Raw genomic sequence first — 11,893 nt, forward strand, 5'->3', positions numbered from 1 at the left:
TTGTCCTTCACAGCTTCCATCTGCACCAAAGCTGGACTTTTCAGTTTGTGAGTCCTGGAACTGGGGTGAGTATTTAGCCATTTATGACTGCTCTTCCTGGTAGAAACAGTGCAAGTTCTAGTCAATACAAATTTTTGTCCGTTTTATAAAAAAAAAAAAAAAAAAAATCTATTTTTGTTTCTTGGTATTTTAGATTCCTTATATGTGTAAAAAAAAAAATAGTGAGATTAAATGGGCACTGTCAGATTCAAAAACCTGTTATGTTGTACATCTTGGCAAAACATTAATATTTCTAATATACTTCATAATAAGATTTTATTTCCGTTTTCATAGAAATCATGGCTTTGTCCAAGCTGAATAAAAGGCATGGACAAAGTCCAGTAAATGAGGGTGAGCTAGTACTCCTCCTCTCTGATAGAACAGGAGAGAGAGCACAGAGGAGTTCTATCAGACAGGAGAGAGAGAGCACAGAGGAGTGCTATCATGACTCTTCTGTGCTCTCTCCTGTCAGCACCCCTATGTGCTCTCTCCTGTCAGCACGCCTCTGTGCTCTCTCCAGTCAGCACCCCTATGTGCTCTCTCCTGTCAGCACCCCTATGTGCTCTCTCCTGTCAGCACCCCTATGTGCTCTCTCCTGTCAGCACCCCTATGTGCTCTCTCCTGTCAGCACCCCCTATGTGCTCTCTCCTGTCAGCACCCCTATGTGCTCTCTCCTGTCAGCACCCCTATGTGCTCTCTCCTGTCAGCACCCCTATGTGCTCTCTCCTGTCAGCACCCCTATGTGCTCTCTCCTGTCAGCACCCCTATGTGCTCTCTCCTGTCTGATAGCACCCCTATGTGCTCTCTCTTGTCTCAAACAAGAGAGAGCATAGAGGAGTCATATCAGACAGGAGAGCGCGCAGAGGAGTGCTATCGGACAGGAGAGAGAGCGCAGAGGAGTGTTATCGGACAGGAGAGAGCGCAGAGGAGTCCTATCAGACAGAGAGCACAGAGTGCTAGCCCACCCTCACTTACTGTACTTTAAATAAAATTCTCTTATGAAGTATATTAGAAAGGTTAATGTTTTGCCAAGATATACAACATCTGTCAGTACCTATTTAAAGGAAATCTGTCATCAGTGTCACCTGCAATAACCTGTCAGTACAGACAGGTAGTGCAGGTGACACTGTTGACAACAGTACTTACATTGTCCCATTCCTTGCTGTGGTTCTCCCGCAATCTTCTGCCACATCTTCCGTTCCAGGACTGACTTGGAGCATGGGCAGAGCTTAGTGACGTCACCACTGCTGTTTTCTAGTAGCTGGACCCAGCAAAGAACAGCAGCGATGACGTAGCTAAGCTCCGCCAATGCTGCAATTCTGCCCTGGAACGTAACATACTTCGGAGAACCGCAGCACGGCACAGGTCCAGGTAAGTATCATTGTCACCTGCACTACCTGTCTGTACCTACAGGTTAGAGCAGGTGACACTGACAGTTTTTCTTTTAAACGGATTGAAATGTACAGCAATATGTTTCTATTTGATTTACATAGGCAGTACTGTTAAAAAAATAAAAAATGTAATCAGTTTTTGAATGGAGACATAATTGGACAAAAGGTAAATCGACCAAAACAGTTACATATGTTGGATGCAATGTGTCAATAGAAGTCGATGGTGAACAAGAAGGCTGTAAAAATTGTGATGTGAATGCCCCTAACATTTTTATGTCTGTGTTGGCAGACCAATGTTACAGGGTTGCAAGGGTACGTTCACATGCACGGATTTTCAGCGGATTTTACGCTGCAGATCCGCTGGTGAAGGGCCGCTCTATGCTGGCTTTACATGTGCCTGCTCATAGCGGCAATACGCAGCTACCAGCAGGCACACTGCTATGTGCGAGTCGCAGTATACTCACATCGCGGGAGCTCTCTGCCTAGCTCAGGGCAGGGAGAGCGGCCGCGATTTACGAGTACGCCGCACACATCGCTGCAGTGTGTCCTGCTCGTAGCGGCGTATTGCCACTATGAGCAGGCACATGTAAAGCCAGCATAGAGCGGGGCCTTCACCAGCGAATCCACAGCTAAATACACTGTGAAAATCCGTGCGTGTGAACGTACTCTTACAGTGATTTTCCTAACCTATAGGATGAACTGTGTTTTTGGCACTTAATTTATAACTCCTGCACAGAGCCCAAAGGCTGATCGGGTACCTGTTTTGGCTAAAAATGCATAAAATAACTACACCAAAACTGGATTTCTGTTGTCAATTTACAAGGTCTTCTTAAATGCAATTGTGCAGGATATTCGTTTGGGCAATATTCTGTTTTAGAAAGGGAGTTCGGAGTTCTGTTTTAGACTTTAACATCTGTATCAGAGGTTCGGTTCAGAGCGTTTGTTGGTAGTTCTGTCAAATTTAAAAGGAAGAATGGTGCTGAATGCATGGCTGTTCTTGCCATTTATAGCCAGATGGACCTCTTTTGCATTATTATAGTTCTGTCATTTTGATGGTAGGAATCATACTGTGAATTTAGCACTCTATGGCAGGCATGATGCAGATGTGAACAGAGGCTTTGTTGATCCATCCTTTTTTGCTATTCAAAGTGGCAACAACATCTTAGCTGTCAATCACTTAAGCTCTTTGAGATATGACAGCTGAGCTGTGAATGGGCAAATCTGATTTTGGCCAGGCAGATTGATACATATGGGCCAGTGTCTTTACTTATGCTCTTCTTTCATCCCCAGGTGTACAGAAGACAGTGTCTACTCTCTCTGCAGCCCCTACTAAAGTTTGTGATTATACAGCAGAAGGCTGGAAGCATGTAAAGGATTTGGTGAAGTGAATACATTGTATATAAATAAACTTTTTATTTATCACTTTTTCCTTTAGTGCAATTCTTTTAAAGTTCTCATTTCTACCTATACAACAATTTTGTTGGGTCTAGTTTCTGTCTCAATATCTATGTTCTGCTCCATTTAATTTGCCTTCAACGCCCACTGGAATGGGGAAATTCAGATATTCATCCTTTTAGATGTTATGGACATGTAATATGGTTTTACATGCAGATTACCTTCCAGAACTTAATTGTAAACTGTTAGAAAAGAAGCTAGAACAAGCCTAAGTACTGAAAGCTAAATGAAAAAGCACTTTTGCCAAGTAAGATTTCCATATTTACATTACAGGCATGGTCTGAACCAAGTTACCTTTTTATTTTTTTTGAGGTGGCTGATATGTTGAGTACAAAGTGCACCTCACTTTAGGCTAGGGCCCAATCGGCTGTTTTTTTAAATTTAATTTAATTTTTTTTTTGTGTGTGTGTGTTTGCTGATCGGGCCCTGAAATGGGTCGGATGCAAACGGCTACCGCCGGCTTCTAGAGGTCCCCATTAACTTGCATGGGGTCCGTTGGTGACCCGGTAATTTAACAGGATTTTAGCTGAGAAAAAAAATAGAGTTTGCACTATTTTTTTCTTTTTTTTTTTCTCTGCTGAACTTCTGGCTGGATTGCCAACGGAACTCCGAATAGTGGAGTGCAACGAACAAGGCCTTACCTAATAGTCGGTAGCTTGATGTGTGTGTGTGTGTGTGTTTTTATATAGCCAATGAGGTATGTTGAGGTGTGCTAGCAGACACTGATGCTGAGGAGTGTGTGATTTTCCGCCCCATGCCTTTTCTTTCTACAACTGTACATACCTATGTATTTCCCCCTCTCTCCCGCTGTACACTGCCTTGTGTGTGCTTTCCTCCCTATCTTACTCTTTTATATAGTTTAGCCTATGTTATCTGCCCTGCTAGTATTTCTGATGCTAAGAGAGGGGAGAGCAGGGAGAGCCTGTACAGTCATGAGAAGTGTGCTGTCAGGTCAATGTCATTCGTAGCAGGAAAACTTGCATTCATGTGGTTAAAATCTATGCCATCTATGAGCTGCTGCAGATTTTAGGCATGGTTTATGCCAGTTCCTGGTGTAAATTATATTAAATCGGCAGGGCCATGGGAGACTATGGCCCAGATTGATCAAACTGTGTGAGAGAAAAGGGGAGTGATTTTTTTTCCACAGTCCAATCACAGCTAATAGTGAAAGTAAAGTGAAACCTGAGCTGTGATTGGTTGCTGTGGCAAAATCTCTCCACTTTTTCTCTTATAAAGTCTATACGAAGCAGCACATCCAGTTTAGGTGAGGTGAGTGCAGGCACAATTGAACCTCGGTGCTCTGGTTCCTCTTGATAGGTAAAGTATAACGGCAGCACACCAAAGTAGTGAATCAATAAAGTGTTATTTTATTCCAGGGATATAGAGACAACGTTTCAGCGGCCTCTCACCGCCATTTTCAAGTTTTCTCTTACACATTTTAATAAATCTGGGCCCACATCCCTATTTTGCTAAGCCCCCAATTTTTTGTTCTCATAAGTGGCAAGAAAGGGGCTTAAAGGCAAGGTTTGTGCAGTAATTTGAAAAGGGGCATACAAGCCTTAAAGGGGTACTCCGCCCCTAGACATCTTATCCCCTATCCAAAGGATAGGGGATAAGATGTCAGATCGCCGGGTCCCGCTGCTGGGGACCCCGGGGATCGCTGCTGCAGCACCCCGCTATCATTACTGCGCAGAGCGAGTTAATGACGGGCAATACAGGGGCCGGAGCATCGTTACGTCACGGCTCTGCCCCTCGTGACGTCACGGCTCTCCCCCGTCAATAAAAGTCTATGGGAAGGGGGCGTGGCGGTCATCACGCCCCTTGCCATAGACTTGCATTAAGGGGACGGGCTGTGATGTCATGAGGGGCGGAGCCATGACGTCACGCTGCTCCGGCCCCTGTATCGCCCGTCATTAACTCGCTCTGTGCAGTAATGAAGGCGGGGTGCCGCAGCGGCGATCCCCAGGGTCCCCAGCAGCAGGACTGCGGCAATCTGACATCTTATCCCCTATGCTTTGGATAGGGGATAAGATGCCAGGGGCGGAGTACCCCTTTAAAATATTGCTCCCTAAAAGCATTGAGAAAATTGCTTGATATTGCATATGGGATATGAATGAAAACATTTTTTTAAAAATTCACAAAATCTTTTCAGAAAAACCTCATTCAGTAAGCCATATTACATAGTTCTGTGGCAGTGTGACAAATTAACATTTCAAATTGTCACACTGGATCATTTTCAATCATCCAAAAATGACTCCTTACCCAAGAGCAAAAACCTTAGTTTTGGCCACTAGGTGTCTCCTTTCACGGCAGTCTGCTGTCCACTGACTACTGTTAAAGGAATTATGTTTCTATTAGCAGAGAGCAAAGGAGAGACAGGAAATTATTTGCATGTCATGGTTGAAGCCCTAAGGGATGTGGAATTTGTATCTCCTGACGGTCGGAACAGCATGTCCCGGGCATCAGGAGATACAAGTTCCACGTTTGTGGAGCCGGGCAGGCCAGATCTGACACGGCGGCGCTCTGGGTGTACGGAGCGGGCTCCGACTCGTGCCCGCTCCGTACTCTGCGACCCCTGGCTGATTTCCGTAGCTGGGGGCCGCTGATGCATCACCGCCGTTAATATCCAGCATGCGGTGCTCTGCAGTGTGTATGGAGCGGGCTCCAGACTCGTGCCCGCTCCATACTCTGCAGCCCCCGGCTGTTCTCAGTAGCCGGGGCCGCCGCTAATAGCCAGCCGCGTGATGCACAAATTTTTCTCCTGTCAAAAATAACGGTTGAATAACGGATGTTAAAATTTTAACATTGAAGTCTATGGATGACCACTAATGACCATCTGTTAGTACCTGTGAGGGCTCTTTCACACTACCATTTATATCCTCTGAATCATGCCCGTTATGTTCTCCCATCATGAACTCCTGATAATGGGTCATAAAGGATCCCATTAATTTTAACGAGTAGTTTTTGCATCCAGAATATCTGTTAAAATAGCAGAAATCTGTCATCCATTGTGATCTGTTATGAACAGTTTTGGAATCTGTTTTTGCGTTATCCAATATTGCATAACTGGTCTATAACGGGGCAGCTCCTAACCTAGCCTTATTTGTATATTCCGTAATGATCCTGGTTGAGAGGCTTTACTGAGCATGCTCAGTACCAATATAGGAAGTCAAAAAGGGGTTTAAATTAGTGGACAGTAATGGATCATAATGGATTAAATAACAGATCATAACGGTGGTCTCCCCCACCTGTTAATGGTTGTCAGGTTTCTTTATGTTACTGTGCATAGGGAGAACTCAGTGCCAGGTGCAGACTGCCTACTTTGTCATGTAAGTTCTCATAAACTACTGTATGTATAAGAATAAGCGCCAGAAAACAGCATATTTGTCGCTATGTTATGCTGGCCTCACTAAGGTTCCCTTTAAATATGTCAGAATTGAAAATTCCAATTGTATACATATAGATACAATGCTGTTCATGCCGATGTCCACAGATGCAAGTCTGCTATGGCAGCACTGTATGTAATGTCCGAAAGCTCTGTCATACACCAGCAGCGTTGAGTGACAACCTTTTCCTACTTTATGTTTATAAAATAAGCAATATACAGTGTTCCCTTTAAGGGGGTACTCCGGTGCTCCAGCGTTCTAAACATTTTGTTCAGAATGCATGGAGCTGGAGGCCGTGATCATGATGTCACGACCACACCCCCTCGTGACGTCATTCGACACTCCCCCTCCCATAGACATGAATGGAGGGGTTGTGGTGTCACGAGAGGGCGTGGCCGTGACATCACGACCACTGCCGCAGGAACCTGGCATTTGTTAGAACACCGGGTGCTGCAAGAGAACGGGGGCCCCAGCAGCGGGACCCCTGCCATCAACCATCTTAGCAGCGGAGTACCCCTTAAATGGGCACTCTCATTAAAACTAATTTTTGCTATTGCACTCCTTTATGGTAAATAAAAAATATTTCTAATATACTTTGTTTAAAAAAAAATAGTTTTCTTTGTTTTATTTGTGCTCAAAAAAGCTCAAGAGCACATTTTCCCCCATCTTATATACAGACTTTGGACCAAAGCCCAAACGCAGGAAGTGCAGCCTGGAGTGCTGAGGAGGGTGTGTCCAACCAACAGCATATGGCAGTTAAGTGTGAGAGGAGCTATGATTGGATGAGGCTGGACACACCCACCTCAGCACTCCAAGCTGCACTTCCTGTGTTTGGGCTTCGGTCCAAAGTCTGTGGATGAGATTGGGGAAAATGTGCTCTTGAGCTTTTTTTAAGCACAAACAAAACATACCGTATATACTCGAGTATAAGCCGACCCGAGTATAAGCCGAGACCCCTAATTTCAACCCAAAATCCCAGGAAAAGTTATTGACTCGAGTATAAGCCTAGGGTGGGAAATACATCATCCCCCCCTGTCATCATCCAGACCCGTCATTAACATCCTCATCATCATCCCCTTGTCATCATCCCACACATCCCCCCTTCATCATCCCCTTATCATCCCACACATCCCCCCTTCATCATCCCCTTATCATCCCACACATCCCCCCTTCATCATCCCCTTATCATCCCACACATCCCCCCTTCATCATCCCCTTATCATCCCGCACATCCCCCCCTTCATCATCCCCTTATCATCCCACACATCCCCCCTTCATCATCCCCTTATCATCCCACACATCCCCCCTTCATCATCCCCTTGTCATCATTCGCCCTCAGTGGTCTTCAACCTGCGGACCTCCAGAGGTTTCAAAACTACAACTCCCAGCAAGCCCGGGCAGCCATCGGCTGTCCGGGCTTGCTGGGAGTTGTAGTTTTGAAACCTCCGGAGGTCCGCAGGTTGAAGACCACTGCGGCCTTCGACATCATCCAGCCCCCTCTCACCCCCCTTTAGTTCTGAGTACTCACCTCCGCTCGGCGCTGGTCCGGTCCTGCAGGGCTGTCCGGTGAGGAGGTGGTCCGGGCTGCTATCTTCACCGGGGGCGCCTCTTCTCCGCGCTTCCGGCCCGGAATAGAGGCGTTGCCTTGACAACGACGCAGAAGTACGTTGGCAATGAACGCACCTCTGCGTCGTTGTCAAGGCAACGTGACTATTCTGAGGCCGGGCCCGAAGCGCTTAGAAGAGGCCTCCCCGGTGAAGATAGCAGCCCGGAACCACTATCCCACCGGACCACCTCCTCTCCGGACAGTCCTGCAGCACCGGACCAGCGCCGAGCGGAGGTGAGTAGTCAGAACTAAAGGGGGGTGAGAGGGGGCTGGATGATGTCGAAGGCCGCAGTGGTCTTCAACCTGCGGACCTCCGGAGGTTTCAAAACTACAACTCCCAGCAAGCCCGGACAGCCGATGGCTGGCCGGGCTTGCTGGGAGTTGTAGTTTTGAAACCTCTGGAGGTCCGCAGGTTGAAGACCACTGCGGGTGGGGAGTTCACTCGAGTATAAGCCGAGGGGGGTGTTTTCAGCACGAAAAATCGTGCTGAAAAACTCGCCTTATACTCGAGTATATACAGTAGATACATTTTTTTTAAGCAAAGTATATTATAAATATTTTTTATTTACCATAAGGAGTGCAATTGCAAAAAACATTTTTTATGAGAGTTACCCTTTAAGAAGTGGAGTACCCATTTTACAATATAGACTGAGCCCAAACTAGTAATTTGTTCCATAGGGGCAATTTATCATTGTTTTTGTCACACTTTCTTCAATTTTTGTCCCAATGGTTTGGCGCAGTCATTTTCTATGGCAAAAGTCTGCAACTTTTCATATTGAAGATTTCTAAAGGTATTCAGTATATAGTTCTGCTTGGTTAGGAATTTTGGAATGGAAATGTATTTGCTATGTGCCCTTTTTGAAGATTTGCATTTTGTTAATGCAACTGGCCTCCAAACATCACAAACCCACACTACCTCCAACCACACTTAGAACTTTCTGGAGATATCACAGGCAGTTTTCTAATAGCCATAGTTGCCATCATGCTGTGCAACAAAATACTTTTGGTGCACAACAGACAAAGTTCCACAAAACAGGCTGACAACCTGTTTTTAATACATCAACCCCCCCCCCCACCTCCATAGTCTCCAAAATGTTAACCCAACATAGGAAAAACATTTAATTAAAAGAATGACAAGATGGCAAAGCAGATGATTACATGTAAAAGTCAGAAATAGCTGCTAGAAGCTATAAATCACTTTGAGTGCTTGTTCAGGGTCCTGTTCAGTACACACAGGCGCTAGTTAATCAAAGTGTGTGAGAAAAACTGGAGAGATTTTGCCCCTAGCAACCAGTCACAGCTTAACCAGAGCTTTTTGAAAAATATAAAAGCTGAGCTGTGATTGGTTGTTATGGGCAAAACCAGACAGCTTTCTATCACACATTTTGATAAATTGGGACCACTTTTTACAAAATGGAGCCACTCTCACATGGTGTCAAATGGAGCAGCTAGTCCTGGCAATGGTAAAGAACAGTACCATACTCCCCTATACAGGGGTTTTACCAATGAAATGCCGTCTTTGATTTATCAGATCTTCCAGCCATTCACACATCCAGACTGTTTCTGGCATTGTATGTTGGTTATGATTTCAGTTACAATGGTCCTGGAAAGACCATTGTATCTTGAAAAATATTGTAATGTCAGGCCATTGTAACTGTTACACTGTACCCTAAAATAGAAAAATTGCACTACAAAACAAATGGAAATTGGATATACATGTTTTGTATCAGAACTGTAAGAAATTAGCGGATTGAAAGGAATTTACAGAAAGCATCTAAGCATAAGACAATTACAGTGGACTAAAAAGAAGCAATTAATGGAGTCTGGAGAATTGGATTAACCTCTTTGGGATTAAAGGGCGTACAGGTACGCCCTTGCTCCCTGGTACTTAAGGACCGGGATGCCTTCTGGAATCATTCAGCAGGCATCCTGTGCAAATGCCTGGGGGTCCTGATGACCGATAGCCGGGAGAATAGGGATGTTCGGAGCTGTCAGAGACATCCTAAAGGATAGGAGTGAGGTGGCAGGGTGCCACCACCTCCTAATATACTGATGGTTGATGGACAGAAGAATTCTTATACAGCAGTGTGAATCAAATGAAGAGCGCCTTTTTCAGGGTTGAGATAACTTCCAGATGTTTGAATGGGGGTAGTTGTTTTTCCAATGGTGGGGGCAAAAGTGATGATGATGATGATGATGATGATGAGGAGTGCTTAACCCCTTAAGGACTCAGCCCATTCAGCAGACATCCTGGCAGTGTGCCGGAGGAGGTCTGGAGGACCTCCTATATCAGCGATCGCTGCAGGACGCCGTTAAGTATTAACCGGCGTTCAGCAGCGGTTCCGGGTCATCAGGGTCACGTGTGACCCTGTGACCCGGATAAAGATGATGAATGGTAGTGTCATATACACCACTAATCATCATCCTTACTGTACTGGGGGCTGGCATCGTTGCCACCCCCCTCAGTACAGTTGTGATTGGGTGGCCAAAGTGGCCACACCAATCACAGTGTAATGGGAGGGGATGGTGGGGGCTAGGAGCATGTTGCTCTGCTCTGCCCGCCATTCCACTCAGATCTGGTGAGCAGGATGGAGCCCCGTGCTGCCACCATCCCCTCAGTGTGAAAAAAGTGCCCCCTTTGCACAGAGGGTTAGCTTTAGATTAGGTAGGGACAGGTTAGGGTTAAAAAAAAGTATTTTTTTTTTTTTTGCGTACTTCAGAGGGTGTCCGTGGGTCCGTAGCACCTTTAGCTGCATGACCCCGGCCCTGCTGAGTCGCTGTGGTCTGCCGCCAGCCTTTTTTTTTTTTCGTAAGCGTGTGTGCAGACCCTCTTAGTCATAAAATAGCGGTCCGCCACCGTTTCTTAAAGCCCACCCACCGCTAATCAGTCCCGTAGTACGCGTTTTATTGCGTTTTTTTGCACCCATAGGCGGTCCGTGCCACCAGTAGCAGGCGTGTACTGTGTGGACGGACCGAACCTGTGTGTGTAGCCTGTCCCACCGCTATCAGTGATTTATCACTGATCAGTGGTTTTTTTTGGGGTTCAGGTGGGTGCATTTTTTGGGGGTTAAGCTTTTTTTTATTTTATTTTTCGGGTTTTTTGTGTGGGGGTCTGTGTACAAGCCACCAGCCACTGTTCTGGGCTGAGTGGCCGGACCCCCCACTGACTTCTGCGCCCCCAGCCGCCACAAGTACTAATCAGTTCGCATACCACTGATTAGATAAACGCTTTTTTTTTTGGCGCAGGGATTTTTTTGCGCTAGAAGTCCCCCTTTTTTTTTAACAAAAGTCCCCTTTTTATTTTATATTTTTTTCGGTTAGGGCGGGTTAGGGAGGTAGTCAAGCACCACACCACACACAGCACACGCACAAATAAAGTTTCCCCCCCCACACACACACACACACACACACACACACACCCGTATCCCCATTAGAGTAGGGAAATGGCGGGCAGTGCGTTTTCGGCGGAGGAGGCATATGCCATAATTGCCTCCGACTCTGAAAGCGTCTCAGAGGACGAGGAAGACCCCACCTTCCTTATTTCCTCGTCCTCCTCATCATCTAGTTCTGATGATGAGCCACCAAGGCGGCGGAGACGCCGCCGTGCGGCGCCGCGAACCTCCTCTGTCCTTGACCCTGTGCCCCATGCTAGTATGAGTCCCCCTGGCGCTCATACTAGTGAAGCCCCCCAGCCAAGTTCACTGGTACCTCGTACCGGAGAACTTGTCTGAACTCAGCCAGCGGACCACGAGCCCGTGATTCCTGAGTTTGTTGGCGACTCAGGAATCAAAATTAACATCGCCGGGTTCACTGAAAAATACTTTTTCGGTAATTTTTTCAGTGATGACTTTGTTAATTTGATGGTTACACAGAAGAATCTGTACGCCCAACAGTTCGTCGCCGCTAACCTGGGCTCATTTTTAGCTAGACCCGGCGGCTGGACTCCAGTCGATGCAGCCGAAATGAGGACTTTTTGGGGCCTTGTGCTGCATATGGGTATAGTTAAAAAAAAACAG

General features: G+C 46.1%; 1 long non-coding RNA gene across 1 annotated transcript; it reads left to right on the forward strand.

Annotated features, from left to right (window-relative positions):
* LOC130305867 (uncharacterized) lies at window positions 1-2,855 on the forward strand. The gene is made up of 2 exons (XR_008855295.1): window positions 1-65; window positions 2,721-2,855. It is a non-coding gene; the product is annotated as an uncharacterized LOC130305867 (long non-coding RNA).
* Window positions 2,856-11,893: the final 9,038 nt, after the last annotated feature.

The sequence above is a fragment of the Hyla sarda genome, chromosome 1, assembly GCF_029499605.1.
Source record: "Hyla sarda isolate aHylSar1 chromosome 1, aHylSar1.hap1, whole genome shotgun sequence".
NCBI classification, from domain to species: domain Eukaryota; kingdom Metazoa; phylum Chordata; class Amphibia; order Anura; family Hylidae; genus Hyla; species Hyla sarda.